This window comes from Mirounga angustirostris, unplaced genomic scaffold (assembly GCF_029215605.1).
Source record: "Mirounga angustirostris isolate CCGP_5_RB_7025 unplaced genomic scaffold, mMirAng1.0.hap1 SCAF_1, whole genome shotgun sequence".
Classification (NCBI taxonomy): Eukaryota; Metazoa; Chordata; class Mammalia; order Carnivora; family Phocidae; genus Mirounga; species Mirounga angustirostris.
In genome coordinates, this window is record NW_026991709.1 from 125,238,571 (window position 1) to 125,262,557 (window position 23,987).

The 23,987-nt window shown below is 47.3% G+C and overlaps 1 long non-coding RNA gene across 1 annotated transcript in view; it reads right to left on the minus strand.

The window, feature by feature from the left end:
- The window catches only part of LOC123863806 (uncharacterized), a 56,185-nt gene extending 32,218 nt beyond the window's left edge, over nucleotides 1-23,967 (minus strand). The window contains exon 1 of the long non-coding RNA XR_010410441.1: nucleotides 21,840-23,967. This is a non-coding gene — a long non-coding RNA (uncharacterized LOC123863806). The remainder of the gene's footprint in view (nucleotides 1-21,839) is intronic.
- Between the last annotated feature and the right edge of the window lie 20 nt (nucleotides 23,968-23,987).

A 23,987-nucleotide genomic window follows, 5' to 3' on the forward strand; every position in this document is an offset into this window, starting at 1 on the left:
CAGTAGCTGTCTGTCTCTTGACCCTGCTGCCAGGAAAAGGGAGCACCCGGAGGTTTCCGACCCCCTGGAAGCATGCTCACCACACCAGGCAGAGCAGGATCCCATACGGAGGCTCTCCTCCTCTAGAACTTTGAGTGCCTCCAACTCGTAATTCCCCATCCAAACGAGGGCCTGGTAAGGAGAAATCAGAATTAAGAATGGAGAAGCCTTGCTGGGATAATGCACCTTAGGCCTCCTCCCTTGGACAGAACTAGAAACAGAAAAAATGTACTTCTGTGAATCCTCTTTCCCATACCCTTCAACTCACAGATGGATTCTTTAAGTGTGTTAATATTACTCATGATTCCTGGGCTCTGTGTGTGTGTAGGTAATACATGCACATGGTACAGAAAATTCAAAAGGAACAAATGGTTATTCGGTGAAAAACAATTTTCCCTTCCACCCTGTACCCAGAATGCCAGTGTTTGGTTTTCTGTTTCTGTTTGGCCCCAAGAAGACTAGACTTCCCTCTGGGCCTCTGGGCTCCCGACTTTCCTCCAGCTGTGGGATCTGGTACAAGACTCTCCTTCTCCCTGACCCTCTGCTGCCTCCCCAGTACTACAAGGGTAAGAACACTCACCACATGAGGTCCTTAGGACCAATGAGAACATGTGAAATGTGTTCCAAGCCTGCTGAAGCCTTGTCAGTTATCACTGTTAGAAACAAAGCACAGTTCTCACACCCCTCCCCTGGTCTAGCAAGATCCGAGAGAATAGGATTTGAAGGTCTTGGATAAGAAGAGGAAAGCTTTGGGGAAGGCTGGGTGACTCAGTCAGTTAAGCATCTGCCTTCAGCTCAGGTCACGGTCCCAGGATCCTGGGATCGAGTCCTGTGTCAGGTCCTCGCTCCGCGGGGAGCCTGCTTCTCCCTCTCCCTCTCCCTCTGCCTCTCCCCCTGCTTGTGCTCTCTCTGTCTCTCTGACAAATAAATAAATGAAATCTTTAAAAAAAAGAAGAGGAAAGCTCTGGCAGCTGGGACACTCTAGGCTGTTACAATGTGAAGGACAGCTGGAGTTAAGAAAAAATGGGAACAAGAGGCTGAAGAGAGGTGTGTCAGGTTATGCCGCATAACAAACAACCACAAACTATATATGATAATAGGAATTTTATTCTTGCTTAGCATCTGTGGGCCACCTGTAACTCTGCTTGAGGTCGTGGATTTGTGGGGTAGCTGGAGTGGTTCCATTTCATGTGTCTTATTCAGGGGCTAGATTGAGGGGTCCAGCTCCCTAGGGGATATTCTTCCAGCAATGACAGAAGCGTGAGGCACGAAGCCAGACTACACAAGCATAATATCTGCTAACATCTTATTGGCCAAACTAAGTCACATGGCTAATCCAAAGTCAAGGGAGTAAGGTTCACTCTACCCAGTGTGAAACGGTGGCAAAGGTATGTATTGCCATGGAGCCAAGAATTGGGAGCAATCTTTCAATTCCTTCTCTCTACATTCCCTGCCTAGATAACACCTATCCCCAACAGCCTTAATACCACGCATTTGCTAAGGATTCCCTAACTTACATTCCAGTCCCACAGCTGTCCCCTAAGTTGTAAACAACCCCCCCCATCTCCACTTGTAGATATCATGCACTTCTTCAAGTGAATCTCTTGGTTCTCTGTCCCTACCCCAAACTGATTCCAGCAGTGGTCCCTCCTTCTACCCTCCTGCTCAAAGAAGATGCAAAGGATCACCTTTCACCCACTCTCTCCCTTACCCGCACCACCAAACTCAACTCATCAGCATGATGCTGCCTCCACAGCATGCCTCGCCCTGGTCTAAAACCCCAGCAGCTCTCGCCTGGATGACTGTCGTAGCTTCATAACTGCTCTCCCTGCTCTTCCTTTGCTGCTCCTTACCCCGGTGGTTCCCATCTCAGAGAAGAGCAAAGTCCTTATAATGCTATACAAAGCCCTATATAACCTGCCCTCACTCCTCCACCTCTCTAGTACTCTGGCCCTCACACTTTCTGCTCTGGCCACACCACCCTCCTTACTGCTCTGCAGACACCATCAGGCATACACTGGCCTCAGAGCTTTTGCATTTGCTGTTCCCTCTACCTGGAAAACTCTTCCTCTGAACTTCAACACTGCTAGTCCCTTGCTTCACCTCCCCAGGAAAACTTCCCCTGGCCACCTTATCCAAAACTTCACCCTTTACCCAAACTTTCAGGTCCCTTTCCTTACCACTATTGAACCAATTATACAATTTACTTGTTTGTTTTCTTTATTTTCTATCTCTAGTGGGGGATAATGTATGCTCCATGGATGATGACCATCCCAGTTTGGCCAGGTCTGTCCCTATTCTAGCATTGAAATTACTGTGTCCCAGGAAATCCTTGGAAAACTGGGGTGTAAGTCACCCACAGGGCAGTGGTTTTTCTCTATTTTGTTCACTACTCCTTTATCTGGTGCCTAGCACATTGCCTGGCACTCAATAAATAGTGGTTGAATGAATGAATGAATAAACAACCACATTGATCATCTGAAAACTTTAATCAGATCACATCTCTGCAAGGCTGAAAATTTTTCAATGGCTCCACATTGCACTTAAAATCTAAACTGCTTACCATGGCTACAAAACCTGCCTAGGCTAGTGCTCGCCCGCAACATCTTGTACCTTCTCTTCCAACACTCTCCTTGAGCTCGGGGCAGTCTAACACCTTTCCCACCTCCTCAGGTACACCAACCCTTCCATACCTCTAGATCTTCACCTGTTTTCTTGGACTGGAATACACTTCCCTTGGAGGCTCCTGCTCATTCTTCAGTTTAGATGGGGTCCTCAGAGAAGATTTCCTAGGCTGCCCTATCTAAGAGCATCCTCCCAGGCCTCCAGCTCTCCACCCTGTTTATTTCCTGCACACCACTCATCACTAACTGTAATCACTCCTGTTTGTTTATTTGTCTGTTTATGACCTGCTGCCCATGAGGGCAAGAGCTGTATCTGTCTCATTCTCTGCCATAGCACCACTGTCTAGAACACACCGAATGCTCTTAAATGGCTGCTGCAGCCATGCTCTGTGGTCAGAAAAGGAGTTGGCAAGACTTCATGCCCAGAGAAGGGAGTTAATTTCACTGGAGACCATGGGCTTTTTGAGCAATGAAGGAATTCTTTGGACCTTGTCAAGGAAGATACTAACTGTAATAAAAACAATATATACCATTGATTCAACACTTAACATGGGCCAGGCACAGTGGTAAGCACCTTATATGCATCACCTCATTTAACCCCACAATGACCTCATTATTATCTCCACTCTCAGGTAAGAGAAGTAAGTGTAAAAGACACTGTCCATTGTCTGCCTAATACCAATTCTCCACATCTTCTTTGCTCATAGAACCTTTGTGTGGGGTGAGAATGTGTCCAGGCCTGGGTGACAGATCACAAAAAGTCTGTTCCCTGCATTCCCAGGCTCCCTTGCAGCTAGGGCTGGCCATGCGAGCCCATTTTGGACAACGTGAAATAAGCAGAACTATTCTGAGAAATCTTCTATTCCACATCCTTCTTTCTACCTTAAAGTGATATGTTGTCTGGAGCCCTGGCAGCTATCTTGTGGCCATGAGAAAATGAGCCCAAGAATGAAAGCTATAAGGCTAAGCATGGCAGATCAGAAAAGGAAGGCCTCTGGTACTCTGGTAAATCACCTGAACCAACACAAACAACTGCTACCTCTAGTCTTTGTTTTATGTAGTGAAATAAACCCCTATTTGTTTAAGCCACTATTAGCCAAATTCACTGTGACTTGCAACTGAATGCATTTTTAACCAATAGACTGGAGGTCAGATAATTGTGGAGAGAATCAAACCTAGAGAGCAAGAGTCCAGTTGGGAGGTTGACTGTGGAAGTCTAGCAGTGTAATGACTGGAACTTGAGCCCAGATTTTGTTGTGATGATTGACAGTAAACAGATCCTGAAGACATTGATTTTGAGGCCACTTAAAAAACAGAAGGCTAGGGCACTTGAGTGGTGCAATCAGTTGGGCGTCCAACTCTTGGTTTTGGCTCAGGTCGTGATCTCAGGGTCATGAGATGGAGCCCTGCAATGGGCTCCTCGGTCAGTGCTGAGTCTGCTTAAGACTCTCCTTCTCCCTCTGCCCCTCCTCCCCATGCTCTCTCTCTCTCAAATAAATAAATAAATCTTAAAAAAAAACAAAAAAAGGCGGCCAAAAAAAGGAGGGAGGGGGTGTCACATATAATTGCTGACCAGGACGTCATGGTGAAATTTCCAAAAATGACAGAGGGAAATCTACAGGGAAGGTTAGGGATCAAAGATGCAAGGACAAGGTGTAAAAGGACTACCAACTTTTAGTTTCTATTATGCTCCAAGCACTGTGTCAGAAGTTTTACAGTACCAGCTCATATGGACCTCCCAATTGCCTTGCAATGCAGGAATCATCTCCATGTTAAAGAAGAAGAAATTGAAGCTCAGGGAAGAAGTAAAGTATCTAAGAGCTATAAATTCAAAGTAATCCCAATCAAAATCTTGACAGGCCTTTTAAAAATATAATTGACAAACTGATCTTAAAATTCATATGGAAATACAAATGATCTAAAATACCCAAAACAACTCTGTGGAAAAGGTTAAAAGTGGAGGACCAACATCTGATTTCAGAAGTTATTATAAAGCTATAGTAATAAAAACAGCATAGTATTAAATAAAAAGCTTTTGCACAGTGAAGGAAACAATCAACAAAACTAAAAATCAATGTACTGAATGGGAGAACATATTTGATATGTTGATAAATGACATATCTGATAAAGGGTTAGTATCCAAACTGTATAAAGAACTTATACAATCAAAACCCAAAAAACAAATAATCCAATTAAAACATGGGCAGAAGACATGAACAGACATTTCTCCAAAGAAGAAATCCAGATGCCCAACCGACAAGAAAAGATGCTCAACATCACTCATCATCAGGGAAATGCAAATCAAAACTACAATGAGATATCACCTCACACCTGTCAGAATGACTAAAATCAACAACACAAGAAACAAGTGTTGGTGAGGATGTGGAGAAAAAGGAACCCTTTGCACTGTTGGTGGGAATGTAAAGGGATACAGCCATTGTGGAGAACAGTATGGAGGTTCCTTAAAAAGTTAAAAATAGAACTACCCTGTGATCCAGTAATTGCACCACTGGATATTTACCCAAAAAATACAAAAACACAAATTTAAAGGGATACGTGCACCTCTAGCAACATTATTTACAATAATCAAATTATGGAAACAGCCCAAGTGTCCATTGATTGATGAATGGATAAAGAATATATATATGTAATGGAATATTACTCAGCCATCAAAAAGAATGCAATCTTGCCATTTGCAACAACATGGATGGAGCTATAGAGTATAATGCCAAGTGAAATAAGTCAGTCAGAGAAAGACAGATATCATATGATTTCCTTCATATGTGGAATTTTTAAAAAAGATTTTACTAATTTATTTATTTTAAAGAGAGGGTTCGAGCAGGGGGAGGGACAGAGAGAGAAGAAGAGGGAATCTCAAGCAGGCTACATGCACCAAGCCCAACTCGGATCTTGATCGCATGACCCTGAGATTATGACCCGAGCTGAAATCAAGAGTAGGATGCTCAACTGACTGAGCCATCCAGGTACCCCTCATATGTGGAATTTAAGAAATATATCAGCAAAGGGAAAAAAGAGAGAGAGACAAATGAAGAAACAGATTCTTAATTATAGAGTACAAACTGATGGTTACCAGAGGGGAGGTGAGTGGCGGGGGGGGGTGAAATAAGGGATAGGGATTAAGGACTGCACTTGTCATGATGAGCACCGGGTGATGTATGGGAGTGTCGAATCACTGTATTGTACACCTGAAACTAATATTACACTATATGTTAACTAATTGAAATTTAAATAAAAACTTTTTAAAAAAATAAAATCCATCTTGTCATAAGGTGAAAGAAAGAAAGAAAGAGCAAAGATAAATAAATCAATAGAATAGAATAGAGAATCCAGAAATAAACCCATGCATATAAAAACAACTGGTCTCTGATAAAGGCACAAAAGTAATGCCTTGGAGAAAGGACAGCATTTGCAACAAATAGTGCTGGAGTAATTGGATAAGTACACGCAAAATGAAGACTATGAAGAAAGAGGAGAAGGGCCGGGAGAGGAGAGAACTCGGGGCCACTTCTTGCACCACTAATAAAAATTAACTCAAAATGGATCATAATCCTTAACGTAAGAGCTGATACTATACAACTCTTAGAAAACATAGGAGTAAATCTTCATGATGTCGTGTTATTCATTATTCATAGCAACTTTGTTTATAATAGCTAAAACCTGGGCAAAAAGAGCAAAGGTCCTTCAAAAGATGACTAGATTAACAAACTACAGTACAACCATACAATGGAATACTACCTAGAATCAAAGAAAGTGAACTACTGGGGTGCCTGGGTGGCTCAGTCGTTAAGCGTCTGCCTTCAGCTCAGGTCATGATCCCAGGATCCTGGGATCGAGTCCCACATCGGCTCCCTGCTCGGTGGGAAGCCTGCTTCTCCTTCTCCCACTCCCCCTGCTTGTGTTCCCTCTCTCACTGTCTCTCTGTCAAATAAATAAAATCTTTGTCAAATAAAGAAAAGAAAAGAAAAGAAAAGAAAAGAAAAGAAAAGAAAAGAAAAGAAAAGAAAAGAAAAGAAAAGAAAAGAAAAGTGAACTACTGAGACAGACAACAGCATGGATGAAACTCAAGGGAACTATGCTGAGTGAAAGAAGCCAGATAAAAAGAGTACCTATTGGAAGATTCCATTACTGTAAAAGTTTAGAAAAGGCAAACTCATATATAGGAACAGAAAGCAGATCAGTGGTTACCTGGGGAGGGGAGGGGTGAAGGGAGGGGTTATAAAGGGGCACAGGAAACTATGGGGGTGATGGATATCTTCATTACCTTGATTATAGTGACAATTTCATGGGTGTGTATATTAAGCCAAAACTTAGCCCATCGTTCAGTGTAGTTTATTATATGCCAATGATACCTCAGTAAGACTGTTTTTAAAAAATATCCAAAAGCATGTAGGGGCTCAGCAGAGAAGCCCTTGCTGGATCGCTGGAGCTCAAGAGCCGAGCTCACTCCACCGCCACAGCCTGCCCCCAGATGGCCAAAGGTTGTTGGCAGGAGCTGTGTGTGTGAAAACTATGGCTGGAATAGCTGGAATTCTTCATATAAATTCCAGGAAATCCAGGGACTTCTGGGCACCATATGAAAACATTAGAGGGAAAAAATGGCTCATTTTCTGAGAAAAATGAAGCATATTTTATGGGGTCATGGAGCCTCTGAAATACCACCAACAACCCTTCTTAGTGCTTGTTGGGCTGGGAATGGGTGAGGAGAAGAGAAGACCCCAGTTCCGCCTGCCCTTTCCAGCCAGGCTGTCACGCAGACACAGGCCGAACGCAGAGATGGAACTCCTACAGGCATCCGGGGAGGTAAGAGGCAGCCTGCTGCAGAAGCCCTGAACTCAGAGACAGGGGAAGTTGAGCCATTCAGGTGAGTCAGGGCAGGGGCGCCTGCGGGACCCCAAGGGAGGCTGCGTCCCCTGCAGTTTCCCTGTTGTCCAGGCGGAGGTGGAGGCTGTTCCCAGCAAGGGCAAGCTCTTCTCTGCAGGTAAAGGTGCGCTCAGACACAGCTACGGCGGCCCTGGCCGTGGTCAAGGCAGCAAATCAAGGACCCCGTCTTCCTAACCAGATCAGACTCCTTATTAGCACCGTTTATCACCTTATAACAAGGCCTCTTCCATTCCACAGACACTGAGTGTTTTCCTATGCGAGGCACTCGTCTGGAAATCCCGGCCCTCATGGAGCTTATATTGCAGTGGGAAAAACGGACCATATGCAAGATGGATAAGTAAACATACAAAGTGACAGGTAGCCGTAAATACAGTGCCGGAAAGTAAAGCAGAGACAGGCAGTGAGGAGCAAGGTAGGGGGTGTGGGTGCAGTGAGGAGAGGAAAGAGGGGTGTCACTAGAAGTTCTAGTGGGACCCTGTCTTTTGTCTCTGTGGGGGGTTTTTCCCCTAGAGCAGACCACCAAGAATCCAGGTGAACTTTGTTGTTCCGCTGAGAGCTATTACCAAGACCCACTTGTATTCCTCAGCAGCTCCTGTCAGGAAGAAGACATCATGGTGCCCCCACCCACTGCCCCACCACAGGTTGTTCCTGGGGGCTATTCAGCCCTGGGCCCAGTGATGAGCTAACTACCATCCAAAATTTAGTATTCTCCTCATTTCCCTTCCAAGACTGGTCTCACTACTCCCACCTTCTAAACTCAGGAAGGTCCTGCCCCTCAGAGTCTCATTACTTTGAGTTGTGACCATGTACAAACCTTCCATTTATTCAGGCCTGTTTGTCTGCCCATGGTCATACTGCACCAATTCCCATTTCTGGGCCATTCTCCTATGCTGCTCCTCGCATAGAATGCCCTCCAATTCAAACACTGTTCATACTCAAAGGGGAAGCTCCAACCCACCTATTTCTAGAACCTCTCCCTGCTATGTCAGCGCTATGAATCCTCTCTCCTTGATCTCCAGCGGCGCACCACATCGAGGCGGTGTCCCCGTGCCTCCCTGTAATCCCCCCAACGCTAGCCTGGTCCCTGCAGCCAACTTGGGTGTCCCTCCTGCATCTTTATTTCTTCTTTCTTTTTTTTTTTTAAAGATTTTATTTATTTATTTGAGAGAGAGAGAATGAGAGAGAGCACATGAGAGGGGGGAGGGTCAGAGGGAGAAGCAGACTCCCTGCCGAGCAGGGAGCCCGATGCGGGACTCGATCCTGGGACTCCAGGATCATGACCTGAGCTGAAAGCAGTCGCTTAACCAACTGAGCCACCCAGGCGCCCTGTCTTTATTTCTTCTATATCACTGAGATGCAAGCTTGTGCTTGCGCACACAAAAGGTACGCCACAGATGTAATCCATTTCTTCCTCAAAAACAAGACTTTGCTTTGTCCAAATTTCCTTCTCTCCATCTGAGAAATGGAAATAGTTTGGAAAATTCCAGCAGGGGAGTGTTCAGCCTTATTTGAGTTGTGCAAGTGGGAAAAAATGTGCTTTTTCCCAAATTAACAAATTCCCCAGCCTTTCCTCTGAAAGCAACTCACAAACCTCTGAGCCCAGTATGTAAGCTTGCCAGGGTCTTCACCTCTCTGAAGAATGAACTGTCCTCCTGTCTATACGTCTTATGCACACATGCATTTGTGGGTGAAGGAGGAGGATGGAATCAGAGTAGAAGTTAACCGATCTTGAAAATGAAGCATGTGACAAGTGGAAAGAGGCAAGCCCTTTGATGCCCATGTCCCCTGGCTTTCCAGTGTACTAAGGAAACAATTTCTTAGCGGCAGTATGCCCCTACCTGTCTCTATTCTCCCTCCGTATGTACCCAAATTCACTCATCCATCCATTCAACAAACACTAATTGAAAGTCAAATGTGGTTGGCAGTTTCTAAAATGGCTCCCGGTGATCCTGTTTCCTGGTTCTTGTGTTCTTGTGTAATCCCCTCCCCTTGAGTGTGCCCTGGGCCTAATCACTTGCCTCTAATGACTAGAATACAGTCAAAGTGATGGGAAATCAAATTCAACATTAGCTTACAAAAAACAGCAGCTTCCATCTTGCTCACACTCTCTCCGAGGTTCTTCTTGTTTACTGACCCTGATGAGGTCAGCCGCCACGTTGTGAGATGCTCTGAGGAGAAGCCCGAGTGCTGGGAAATGGAGGGCAGATTCTGGCCAACAGCCTGGTGAGGGTCTGAGGTCCTCAGTCAGCAGATTGCAAGACAGCGAATGCTGCCAACAGCCCTGTGAGCTGGAAGCCGGTCCTCCCCACTTGAGTCTTCAGAGGATAGCACAACCACGGCAGCCCTTGTGAGAGAGGCTGAGTGGGGGACCCAGCCCCCTGCATCCATGTTCCTGACCCGCAGATAATAAATGCTGTTGTCTCAAGCCTCTGCATTTCGGAGTACTTTGTTATGAGGCAATATAGAATTCATGCACCAACTATGTGCCAAGCACTCTTGTTGGCCCTGACACACAGCAGAGGACAAAACATATGTCCTTGCCCTCACATAGCTGACAGTCTAGTAAGGGGAGGCAGATGATAAATAAACACAGAAAAGATCAAGCAGGGAAGGGGAATGGGAAATTGCCAGAGTTTCGGTGGCTCGTGAGGTGGGGAGTAGGGGGGACAAGGACAGTGGTTGTAGCTTTTTAAATGGGGCGATTGGAGAGGACTGAGAAGGGGCCATTTGAGCAGAACCTTGCAGGGAGAGCATGAGCCATGGGCATCCGGGAGAAAAAGTGTTCCAGACGGAGGAACAATCTAGAATGAGTTTTCGTTTTGCTCAGCAAAATAAAACTTCACAAAGGAAAGACTTTCAGCTTCTCTTTTTAGCCTATAGAAACATAACTAAACATAGGCAGCCCACCAGAAATGCATTCCAACTTTCTTCCGACTCCAGAGAGAGCTCAGAGTCCAGACAGAGGTAAGCTGTGTTTCTATTTTGCTTGTTTCCTGTGTCCTTGATAGAGGCAGTTACTCAGCACGGCAGGTGGGGCTTTGTGATTTTGAGGGGAGGAAGGAGGCTGTCAGATGCCTCCCTGCCCTGCCAGCTTTCCTGCTTGATGTGGGTATAGGATGTGGGGGCTGGGCTGCTGAGACCCCAGCCCAGAGGGATACCACCTGGAGAAGACTTGAACCACCCGATTCACTCTGGGATCCTCGGGGCCACCAGTTCACTCTGGGCCCAACCCTCTTGGGGTCTAAGAATTCCAGCCAGAACCACTCTGGCTGCCCAGGGTTGGTTGGAGCCGGGGACACTAAAGACCACTCACTTGCATCTGCACAGGCCTTAGCCTGATCTGGGGAATTCATGGGCAGAGCAGTTTACAAAATATTTTTTGAGTTACCCTATGAAGAAAGTAGGCCTGATAAAGTTCTTCTGCTGTATGGGCAAGTGGTTCTCCTTCCCACACCACCTGCTCACAGGGAGGCTGGACGCTGAGTCCCTGACGCCCAGGCTGCCCGATGGACAATGCTGATTTGTCACAGGGGCTGCCAAGAGCAGCTCTCCTTCCAAAATCTGACCAGAGCCAGATCTGATCCCCTGGCCCCCGTCCGAATTGAGTGACTGCCTCTGACTTCTGTCAAACACTGGCTTCACTCGATGCCTCTCACACCCAAGATACAGGGTGTGAACTTTCCAGGAAGGCAGCCCGGCTCTATGGGGGCCTTCCCTTGTCGGCCATCCAGACATAGAGGAAGGAGGAAATAAAGACATTTCCAACTAATAAAAACGGCGAGCGTTGCCACCGGCAAACCCTCATTCAGGGAACACTTACAGAGCAAAAGGAAAATGACCCCTCGTGGGAGCATGGAGATGAAGAAAGGAATGGAGAGCAATGACAAGGGTAAATAGGTGGGTACAATGAAATGAATATTGATGATATGTAAGAAAATCATAATAATGTCTTGTGAGGCTTAAAATACATGGAATGGTGGGGTGTCTGGGTGGCTCGGTCGGTTGAGCTCCTGACTCTTGATTTCAGCTCAGGTCATGCTCTCAGGGTCGTGGGATCGAGCCTGGTGTCGGGCTTGGTGCTCAGCGCAGAATCTACTTGAGATTCTCTCTGCCCCTCTCCCTCTGCCCCTCCCCCTGCCTCAAATAAATAAAATCTTTAAAATATATATACGTGGAATTAAAATTCATGACACAACGATGGGAGGGCAGTCATGGAGTTAACGTGTTCTGAAATCTTTGCGTTGTCCTGGAAGTGGTAAAACTAGTAACTTATGTTAAACTTTAAGAAGTCAAGGGGACATATTGTATGAGCCCTGAAAACAACAATAAAAGTTTATATAACCAACAAGCCAAATGGAATAGAATAATAAAACGTACTTATAAAGCAAGAAAGGAAGACAAAGGGGACATAAAACAAGTGAAACAAATAAAACACAAACAGTGACATGGTGGTTTTAAACCCAAATACGTTAGTAATTTCATTAAATATAAATAGGCTAAATGCTCCAATTAAAATCAAAGGTGGTCAGCCTGGATTTTTTTTTTTTTAAAGATTTTATTTATTTATTTATTTGACAGAGAGAGACACAGCGAGAGCGGGAACACAAGCAGGGGGAGTGGGAGAGGGAGAAGCAGGCTTCCCGCAGAGCAGAGCCTGAGGCAGGGCTCGATCCCAGGACCCTGGGACCACAACCCAAGCAGAAGGCAGATGCTTACCGACTGAGCCACCCAGGTGCCCCCAGCCTGGATTTTTTTAAAGGAAGATTGACTCAGGGGGCATGCACCCTCTTGCCTGACTCCTCTTAGCCTTAACCCTCTTAATATTTGGGAGGCTGACTTGATAGCCAGAGCTGCAGTGGTCATCTTGCAACCATGCGGCTCACTCTAGAAGCTGTGGGCAAAGGATGAAGGAGCAGAAAGAGAAAGGAGCCTGGGACACCAAAGATGCTGAGAGCTATCGTAACAGCCCTAGGTGACCCACCTCCAGATTTCACGCTTTGTGAGAGAAAAGTTAAGTCCCTAACTTCTCCCACTCAGTAGGTTGCCTCTTCATTTTGTCGATGGTTTTCCTTTGCTGTGCAAACCTCCTTATTTGGGTGTAGTCCCAATAGTTTATTTTTGCTCTTGTTTCCCTTGCCTGAGGAGACATCCCTAAGAAAATGTTGCTAATGCCAATGTCCAGGAGATTACTACATATGTTTTCTTCTAGTTTTATGGTTTCAGGTCTCATATGTAGGGATTTAATCCATTTCGAGTTTATTTTTGTGTACAGTATAAGAAGTGGTCCAGTTTCATTCTTTTGCATGTGGCTGTCCAGTTTTCCCAACACCATTTGTTGAAGAGACTGTCTTTCCCCGTTGTATATTCTTGTCTCTTTTGTCATAGATTAATTGACCATATATGCATGGGCTTATTTCTGGGGTCTCCATTCTGTTCAATTGGTCTATGTATTTATTTCTGTGCCAGGAGAAAAGGGAACCCTCATGCACTCTTTGTTGGTAGGAATGTAAATTGGCATAGTCACTGTGGAAAACAGTATGGAGGTTCCTCAAAAATTAAAAATACCATGTGATCCAGGAATTTCACCACTGGATATTTACCCAAAGAAAACGAAAAGAGGGCACCTGGGTGGCTCAGTCGTTAAGCGTCTGCCTTCGGCTCAGGTCATGATCCCAGGGTCCTGGGATCGAGCCCCACATTGGGCTCTCTGCTCCACGGGACGCCTGCTTCTCCCTCTCCCACTCCCCCTGCTTGTGTTCCCTCTCTTGCTGTGTCTCTGTCAAATAAATAAAATCTTAAAAAAAAACCCAAAAAACCGAAAACACTAATTCAAAAGGATATACGCACCCTTGTGTTTATTGCTGCATTTTTTAAAAGATTTTTAAAATTTATTTATTTGAGGGTGAGAGAGCGTTGCACACCTATGCATGCATGAGTGATGGGGGAGCAGGGGGGCAGAGGGAGAAGCAGACTCATGGAGCAAGGACCCCGATGCAGGGCTCAATCCCAGGACCCTGGGATCATGACCTGAGCTGAAGGCAGACGCTTAACCGACTGAGCCACCCAGGTGCCCTATGGCATTTTCTTTTACAATAGCCAAGTTATGGAAGCAACCCAAGTGTCCATCCATAGATGAATGGATAAAGAAGATGTGATACACACACACACACACACACACACACACACACTGGAATATTACTCAGCCATCAAAAAGAATGAAATCTTGCCATTGTGACAACATCGATGGACCCAGAGGGTGTTATGCTAAGTGAAATAAGTCAGATAGAGAAAGACAAAAACCATATGATTTCACTTAAATGTGGAATCTAAACAAACAAACAAACAAAAAACAGAGGATAAACTGGTCATTGCTAGAGGGGAAGGGATTAGGGGAATGGCTGAAATATGTGAAAGAAATTAAGAGGTTATAAAATAAATAATTCAAGAGGATGAAAAGTAGGGCATAGGGAATATAATTAAAGATACTGTAATAATGTTGTATGGTGACAGATGGTGAGCATAGGGCACTGCATAGAATTGTCAAATCACTGTGAAGTTTGTACACCTGAACCAATATGACACTGTATTTCAACTATACTTCAATAAAAATAAAATAAAATAAATCCCTAACTTGTTTAAGCCACTCTTCGTGTGGTGTCTAATATTCACACCCAAGAGCAATCCCTGATACACAAGGTTTAGGACATTACATCTGCAAAACTCACTCAACGTCAGATACTAACTTTAAACGAATTAAACCCACTGGGTTGTGTACCATGTAAAGCCTCTAATGAGCCCAGTGTGATCTCACTGTAAGAGCAGAGGCCACTTAGACCGATTAAACCTCAGGGAAGTTTAATGGATTGAGACCAGTCACACAAATACCCCATAAGTGCCCATCCTACAACCAAAAGGATGTTACTATAGTGCTTTATAAGCAACTGAAATGAGTTGGGAGGGAGGGTATGAATTCTTGTAGGCAACCTACAATTATAAAACAATATGGATCTTGCCATATTGTTTATTTGCCATATTGCCATTATATTTATCCATGAGTTTATTCCATTCATTCAACAGTAGTTACACAGCACCTACTATGTGCCAAACATTGCCCTAGCCATCGGGGATATGGCGATGAACAGAACACAAAACTCCCCAACCTAGCGCAGTTTACATTCTAGTAAGGGAGACAAACAATAAGCAAATACATACGTGAGATTAAATGCATGTAGAAAGGCAAAAAGCTGCTGGAGGAAAAAGTGGAAGGAAGAGAACAGGGAATGGGGTAGGTTGCAATATAAATAATGATTATTCAGTACGATCAGGGAAGGTCATGCTGGAAGATGATTTTTTTTTTTTTTTTGGAAGATGATATTTGATAAAAGATCGGAAGGGAGTGAGTAGGGGACAAATGACAAGGTTAAATGTTTCAATAGGCTTGTGCCAAAGCAAGAGGAAAGATTCGGGAGGGATAAAACTTGTCCTCGTGAATGGCTTTGGCCGAGGCTGTTGCTTGCTGCAGAACCGCCCTTGAGTCTTAGCGAGGGGGAAGGTGGCCTGTGGGAGGTCCCACTGCTAACTTCTGTGAGGTGAGAATCTAGAGAACTGCTCTGTGGAGAGGGTATTATTCCGTGTACATCCTAGATGCCGTTAGAAAGAATGTTCCATCTCATGCTCCCAACAACCCTCTGTCTGAGGTAGGTTCTGGTACGATGCTGGTTTTACAGAAGAGGAGAGGCAGGCTTGTCTTTCTCCCCCAAGTACAGGGGGAGGCTCCCTGAGTTGCTGCCATCAGCACCTCACAGGCCCACCCCTCCGTCTCCAGGAAATGCCCATCAGGATGACATGCAGGAACAGCAGGAGCTGAAGGCAGCGTGGAAGGAAAGGAAAGGGAAAGGAGCCCCAGAAGACTTGCCTCCCCCTCCCATCTTGGAAGGCCTGGGCTGAGCCTGTCCCTTGTCTCCTGACTGTGGCATTGACAGGGGTTTTGAGGGCCCTGGGGGCAGTGGCAGCAGAGGTGCGAGGGACAGCTGGCCCCATCTCAGCATTAAGGGCTTCCCAGCTGCAGAGACCAGGGGCTCTGCCCTCAGCTCTGCCATACCCCACCCCTCCACCCCACCACACCTCCATCCCTACCAGTACCCTGGACCTTCCTCCCTTGGCCAGTTGTTCCTCACTGAGATGAGATGGCTTTCTTGGCAGCACCTTTATAGGACACTGACCCAAAAGGAGAGGTCTGGAATATACAGGGGACATTAGCTCTCCTTGGGAGAACTTATGGGAGGTCTCTGCCTCTCTATCTTCCTGCCTTCTCCTTCCTGCGGCCAATGTACCTATGTTCCTCTGACCTCAGAGGAAACTCCTTGTGCCTTTCCAGGGTCACTCCTGTGTCCCAGTACTGGTTTTTATGCCTCCTCCACCAGCAGCCACTTTGGGTCTGGGCTGGAGTTAGAGAAGGGTTTGCCAAAAGGATATGAAGAAGCAGGCCAGGCAGCCGAGACCCACTGGGCTTCCAACAGAGTTTAAGCAAGGACTAAACTAAATGTGGGCTGCGTTGTCCCTGTCTCCAGCTCTGGAGCGCTTTTCTTTTCCACCAGGATGATAGACTCTATACTCTGATTTTTTTTTAATTTTATTTTTTTTAAGATTTTATTTATTTGACAGAGAGAGACACAGCGAGAGACAGAACACGAGCACGGGGAGTGGAAGAGGGAGAAGCAGGCTTCCTGCCGAGCAGGGAGCCCGACGCGGGGCTCCATCCCAGGACCTGGGATCACGACCTGAGCTGGAGGCAGACACTTAACGCCTGCGCCACCCAGGCACCCCTCTATACTCTGATTTGCCTACACCTGATACCTCCCAAGATCAGTTTAATTTTTGCTAGCCTTGCTTGTGTGGGTGTCTTAAACAAACTATATGGTTGCTTTTCTGCAGGGATTTTTAGACACTTCCTATAGACTGATGCAATTGTGAATCTCTAAGAGAAGAACACTGTTTACGGAATCTCTCTAGCACATCCGACCTCAGGTTTTGGGGAGCACCGCACAGAGCCAACACCCACACAGCACACCGCGAGAGCCTCTGCACAAAAGAAGCCAGACATTATGATGCCTTCCCAGTGACTCCAGGGCCCTGCCCAGTCAAACAACAGAACTGTTCAATGGGGCCGAAATGCCCGAGACTCTGCCCTCAGGAGACAGTCAAGGTGGGCCTGGGAGAGGCGATGTTCTGCCGGTCACCCTCTCCTGTAAATGCACCAAGACAAAGGGGGCAAGAGTGGAAGCGAGCCTTGTCCTTGTCCTGGATACCCAGGTCTGGTGAAGGTAAGGTGGCATCGGAAGGGGGTACCACATGCCTCCTGGAACCACGGCTCAGCCCTGGACTTCAATTTCCCCTCAAACTGAAAAAGCCTCAAGTCTATTTGCAAGGTCTTGGTGGAAGCCTTGCGGCACTGGGGTAGCAAAGTACCATACGTCACCCAAAGGACGGCCGTCACAGAAGCATCCTGACCCCAGGCTTACCCTGGGCAGCTGTTTGGGAACCCAGCTCACAGCAGGGAAAGCAAGCCCTGAAGTCAGTCGTAGAACCAGTTGAACAACCGTGTGCTTGCCAGCTTCCTGCCCGAGTGCCCACACTGGTCCTGACAAGGTCTGGAACGAGCCACCTCAGTGAGAAAAATCAAGAGGAGGCTGAGTCCAACCAAATGGGGAGGAGAGAGTGGACCTTCACGCTGGCTCTGCTCCAAACCTGCCGACTGGGCGGGAAAGAGAGGAAAGGAAGAAGCCTGACCCCTCAGCAAAAGAAGTCAGCAGAGGAGAGAGAGCAGGAGAGGATGTCAACAAAATTCTGGAAAATGGAATGCAGACAGATGAGGGTTTAGCTTTCTCCCCACAGCTGAGGGTCTGGGGAGGGGAAGAAGCAAGCTCAGCAGAGCCTCGAACAATCTTAGCCTATGGAGCCACTGAACACCTCCAAGACAGGAGCAAGTGTGAGGCTGAAACCAGGCGGGCTGGTTGAAAGCTTTATGAAGAGGAGGTCCCCTCCCTTGCCACATGAGAAGATCGGCACCATACTCTGTACCACTCTCCTCCCTCCACCTCTGCTGCTAAACTGGAGAGACTGAAGGTGGTGTGTTGGGGGCCGGGGGAAGTCCGGCATAGCCCTCTCCTCCCAACCCCCTTCAGCTTCTCTTCCCTGTTCTGCTCTCAAAACACTGACTGCCAGGCTTTCAGCCTCCAGGTAGGAGACTGGGAGGGTCCTTCACTGGGAAACTGACTGGCCCAAGAAAAATGACGTACATATTCTTCTATTTGGGGGTCCCCATCATCAAAGCCAGAACCTTATCCCATCCTTTTTTTGTGAGACCCTCCAAGAAACCAGCTCTGCATCTACACGGGGTTTCCATCAGCCATTAAATGCCTCCTTCTTAAATAGGACCAGACAGCCAAGAATCAAAGTCGTTTGAGGGAAGCCTTAACTACGAGAAACAGAGACCAAAACAAACAAACAGAAAAAAATGAACTCCAAGGAAACAGAGATAATGTGAAGATTGGAATAAGAAAACAATTTTCATTATAATTACTACTCCCGGAGAGATATGAGAAGATAATTAATTCATGAAACAAGATGATATTATAAAAGGGAACACTGGATTAAAAACAGCTCTTGAAAATTAAAAATGATAGCAAAAATAGAGAAGGGTTGAAATTTCCCAGAAAAATAAAAGATAACAGGGGGAAAAAATCACTTAAAATTTAGAGAATTGTTTTGCGAGTTCTAACATCCAAACAACTGGAGTTCCAAAAAAGAGAACAGTTACATTGGAGAACAGTAACAACAAAATCATGCGGGAAACTACTCAACACTTAAGGACACAAGGTGCCAGACTGCAGGGCCCACAAAGGGCCCAGAACAAAGGAAAAAAACATGGAATGGAATTTTAGGATTCTGTTTGTCCGTTTGGGCACAAGTTAATGCTAAATATGCAGCACACCAAGAAAATGAAGAATGAGACAGATGTTTAACTCCGATAAAAACAAAAGGTGTGTAAGAAACATGGCACAGCATGTGGTTCAGCTATTAATACTATTTCAATAGTCACAATCATATAAACACTGAATAGTAATTTAACCAAAACATGGCATGTGGCCACATCAAGAGAATGGAGGAAGAGGGGCACCTGGCTGGCTCAGTCGGTGAAGCGTGTGACTCTTGATCTCAGGGTTGTGAGTTTGAGCCCCATGTTGGGTGTAGAGATTACTTAAAAATTAAATCTTTAAAAAAAAAATTTTTTTTTAAAGAGATTATGGAGGAGGAAAAGTGTGCGTGTGTGTGTGTCCGGTGTGGTGTGTAAGAGAGCTATATACTAATCTTCCATAGTAGGAAATAGTAGATAATACCTAAAACAGAAACACCATGAAATAAAGAAGTCTATTTTTTTAATTTAGGTTTAAATGATAGAACACATAAGACTTAAAAGTGGTTGTCTCTTGGGAATGGAACTTGATGAAGAAAGAGTGCAACAGGGCACTGCTTTTTACAGTATAGTACTCTTTGACTTTTTAAATTTTTTTTCTTTTTTATTGAGGTATAGTTACAATAATAAACAACACCTATTTAAAGTACACAATTTGATGTTTTGGCATGTATGCAGCACAAAGTGTCCCTTTGTAATCCCTCCTTCCCAGGATTACTCCTGGAGAAGCACATATGGGTGGCTGGAGCTCAGTGGCTCAACATTTCCTGCTTCTGTTTTAGTGAAGCAGGGAGTCTGTGCACTAGAAAGTGCAAGTTGCCCATATACCAGCCTGGGGAAGACACTTCACAGTACATCTTGGCCTTCAGCTCAAGAAGCACCTCCTCCAGGAAGCCTGCCATGACACCCTCCCTGTGTGCATAGTACCTTCTTTCAAGATGGAACTCTCCACTCTCTAGTGTACTACCCTCCTTCTCCCCTGCACCCAGTGACCTGTACATCAGCAAGGAGGGAGACCTCCTTCCATTCATAGGGCCTGGCTCAGAGCAGGTGCTCAGGAAATTGTAGAATGAATACATGAGATACAGAAAAGAAATGCATGGAAAGGTGAATAGGTGAGTAAATGCAAGATATTTTCCCATTGTCAATGATTTAAGGTTGTTTGTGTTAAAGATGGATGGTATTTCTTTAAGGACCATGCAAAAGCCCAGGAGAGGCTGAAATAGGAGGAAAGCTCAGAAACACAACTAGAGCTATTCATCCATTCTTGGAGGAGCCTGGGAGGCATCTGTTCCCTGTATGAAACCCTGTTCCAAACAACCCCCCCTCGACCCTTCTCAGATACCCAAGACTCACCTTGGGAGCCCTGGGAGGAGCTAACCGAAGCAGCTGGAATTGAGGTTCACTAGGGGGCACCCTTTCATCACACTGGCCCTGCCCCAAAGGCCACAGAAACCTGCCCTGGGCTCTTTTCTACAACGACCCTGCAAGCCCCCAGGGTGGGGGGAGGGGGCTCTTTACATGCCCTGCAGCCTCTTGCCCAATAACAGAGAGGGTCTTTCCAAGTAGCAGCGGCACGTCCACCAAACCGGTACCCCCTCAGTACGAGGTCGCTTTGCAGAAAAGGCAGGTATTTGGGGTCACATCAATGTTTCAGAATGATCTTCCCTTCTTTACTGTCTTGAATGTGTCTGTTCTTAGATCCCCGGCCCCAGCGTGATGGCTGCTCAGGTAAGAAAAAACTGAGGGGTACACTCCTGCGGTTTATCTGCTTATTCACAGGACTGAGGACTGTGGAGGTTCTGGGCTGTTATAGCCGCCAGAGCAGGGGGACGAGATGGGCCCAGTGTTCATCGCTCCCTCCCCAGTGTGGGACTGTACCCCCTGCAGGAATCATCCCAGCCTTGGGCCTGCAGGAACATCAGAAGTCAAGGGGCACAGAGGAAGACTAGGGGCTCAAGTGATATGTGCAGTTTGGAAAGTCAGGTCTCCTCCATTTTTTAGGACAGCACTCTCCTCAACCATTGTGAGGCTTAATTTCAATGATGCTCTGAGTCTGGAGGAATTAATCACCCAAACACACAGACTCTGTGAGGCTACCCATGCCTGATGGAGATTCTGGGCCTTGATACCTGGAATGGAAGGGAAGGGAGTGGTAAGAGAGGGTTGGGGGAAAAACGCGGATGGAGGAGGGCACAGAGAAGGGGGAATGCAGAAGAACAAAGAGAAGAAGGCTCTTAGCTTGGCTCTTGGAACTGGAGCATTGGAACTCCCATGCCAATGTCTAGGTTCTTCCTGTGAATTTGCTACCTGCTCCAGATTCTGGTGGGCTTCCTGTTTCCCATAACCTGCCAAAGGAAGTGTCCGGGGGAGACAGGCAGAGAGAATTCACAACTAGCAGAGTCTTCCTTTGATGTTGCCACCTGGGTCCTGGAGCCTCTCCTCCACCAATCAACCCTTTGGGAAATGAAGAGACCATTCTCTTCCCAGTTCCATGGCTGTTACAGCCCAGCTCAAAACCTGCCTATGAAGGTTTTGACCTACCTGTCTGGTAGGTCAGGACACAATGCCAGACTGAGGCCATATCACAGGCACAGACCCAAGCCGGAGCCAGGCCTAGGCTAAGGAGGATCCCTCGCTAAGCCCTGCACATACCTATGATGCAACCACGCCCGTAGGAGCTGAACTCTCCAGAGCAAAGGCATCAAGACTGGCTTACTCTGAGAACTGGGTCTACATCTTTCCTGGGCAGGATTCCAGACCAAGCCAGCCACACTGTCATCTGGGAAGAATCATTACTGCAGGGGGAGGGCTGTAAGAGAGAAGGGGACAAGATAGGTGGGGAGGCACAAAGCTGGGAGGAAGAAAGTACTGGCTCACTAGGCGAGCCTCTCTTCCCCTCCTGTAAGTGAAGAGGTACGGACTAGCCGGCTGGCCAACCCAGCGCCCGCCCGTGCACACCCGCCTCTGGCACTTCTGAGCTGTGCTGACCCTTTCACCCAACCACCTTGCACAGAGCCAGTGTGGCAACCAGCTCAGGCAAACTTCCCTGAGGCCCCCGGCTCTGCCCTGCCTGGGGAAGCCCTGCCCTCCATCCTTCTTACAGACAGGGGGAGAAAGGAAGGAGAAGGAGAAGAAGAGGACAAGGAGGAAAAGGAAGAAGGAGGAGGAGGAGGAAGAGGGAGAAGAAATGCGTGTCAATTTCCCAGCCCGGTTTGGGGATTCCTCCCTGCTCCTGTGGCTCTGGGACACAGAGGTGAGTACTCACGGAGGCGCATTTAGGTCTGCCGCAGGCTTACCCACTCCAAGAGGTCCTTCCTTGACTCTAGCTGCCTTGAGCAGCCCCTTTCTGCAACCATCTCAAGAATGTTTGTCAAGGGGCACCTGGGTGGCTCAGATGGTTAAGTGTCCACCTTTGGCTCAGGTCATGATCCCAGGGTCCTGGGATCGAGCCCCGCATCGGGCTCCCTGCTCCGCGGGGAGCCTGCTTCTCCCTCTGCCTCTCTGACTCTTATGGATAAATAAATAAAATCTTAAAAAAAAAAAAAAAGAATGTTTATCAAGCATTTTGTCAGGTGCCCCCCCAAATGTCCCTGAAAGACCATATGACCTTTCCCCTGATTTTGCAACGCCAGAGTGCACATGTCCCCGCCTACTCTCATACCTCCACCAAGTGTCTCCAGGAAGAATGCTGTCCAAGGGGTAAGGCCATCCGGGGATCTCTTCTTCTCTCTTCCTTTTCATTTCTAAAAGTTCTACCAAGTGTTTCTAGATGGGACAGAGGCATATTGGCCTTAGCTTTTCTTTGTGAGATGATCCTTAGATGGCCAAATATCCCTTAGCTTGGCACAAATGACTTATTTTCTCCTTTGTCTCAGAGCCAATCATTATTTGCAATGCAATATTTGGCTAACAAGTAAATCACACACACACATATACACATTTTCGGGGAGGGATTTTATTAAAAATTAACAATGTCCCTGGCTAGTAAATAGCTCTTTGAATGCACAAAGTTTTCTTGTCTCTGGTCACTCCAGCAGATCTGGGACTTGTAAACTTCATGGTGAGGGAAGGAGGAGAGGACCCTACTGGGGGGTAGGACTCAGCCTTGACTCTCCCGGTGGACAGGGGCCTGAGTCCCCCACACGCGGATGTTGGGAGGCCCAGTGTGGTCAGGGCTCAGGAATGGCACCCTGAACTGTGGGCATAGAGGAGAAAGGCAGGTGGGGAGGGCGGGTCTGAAGGGGTGTGTACCAGCACAATGGACGGGCCGAGTGGATAGTGGGGGAGTAAGGGTCCGAAGGGCAGAGGAAAGCACTTCATCCAGATAAAGAATAGCAGTCAGGGAAGGTCCCTGACTGGCAGGGGTGTAGGGGGAAATAAAGAAGAGACTGGAATGGAGAGAGGAGGGTTCCCAGGGTCTGTCCTGTCCCTTTATAGGGAGCCTGGATCCTGGTGGCAACAGAAGGGTTTTGAGAATGAAAAACTGAGCAGGCTGTGGTTACCTGGCTTCATCAACTTCTGCTCTGTGTGACCCTGGGGCAAGCTAATCAACCTCCCTGAGCCTTGGTTTCCTCGTGTATATCACAGGGATGATAACAGAACTCCCTGGCAGGATGATTTGGGAGGGCTGACAGGCAGGACGAGGGGAAAAGTGGGTGGTGGCACACCGTGCGCTCTGCGTGAATTTAGGGGTGCCGATAAGCACCTTTTTCCAGAAGAGCTGGACAGAGCGCCTGGCGGCGGGTGATTCAGTGGGTTAGGTGGATCAAATTAACCGGAAGATTTTCAACCCAGATTCACACTTCCTGTGGAGACAGGCCCTAAAGGAGCTGGCGAAGGTGTTGGTAAACAGTAACAGGACAATTCAAAGGTTGCCGCTGGCGGTGAAAGCAGTGGGGGTTAGGGAGCGGCTGGAGCTGGGAGCAGTCTTCTCTTCGCCGGGGCTGGGGTCCAAGGCAGGCAGGCAGGTACGGACATCTTTGCAGTCTTCCTCCCCTCGCGTACACACACACACACACACACACACACACACACACACACACAACCCCCGAGCCCCTCTCCCGCAGCAAAACCCAGAACCCCTCAGGGACACGCGACTGTCCATCTTCGGGGGTCGTTCCGCGGACAGGGATGAAGGAGTGAGCGGAAGGCGGGGACGGTAATGGCCGAGCGGATTAATTCGTCCCCAGCAGCCCGGAGCAAAGCGCGGCGGTGGGGTGGGGGAGGCGGGAGAGGCGCAGGGCGTCCTGGAGGGCCCTGCGCCGCCCGGGAACGGAGCTCAGGGGCCGGCCGCCGGGTCCGCAGCGCCGCCTCCCGGGAGGAAGGCGGGGGCCGGGAGGAGGGAGCGGGAGGAGGCGGAGGGCGGAGGAGGGCGGAGGAGGGCGGCGCGCTGAGAGGTTATTTGTGGTTCGCTTTGATCCCGAGGGGGAACCTGAAACTCTCAC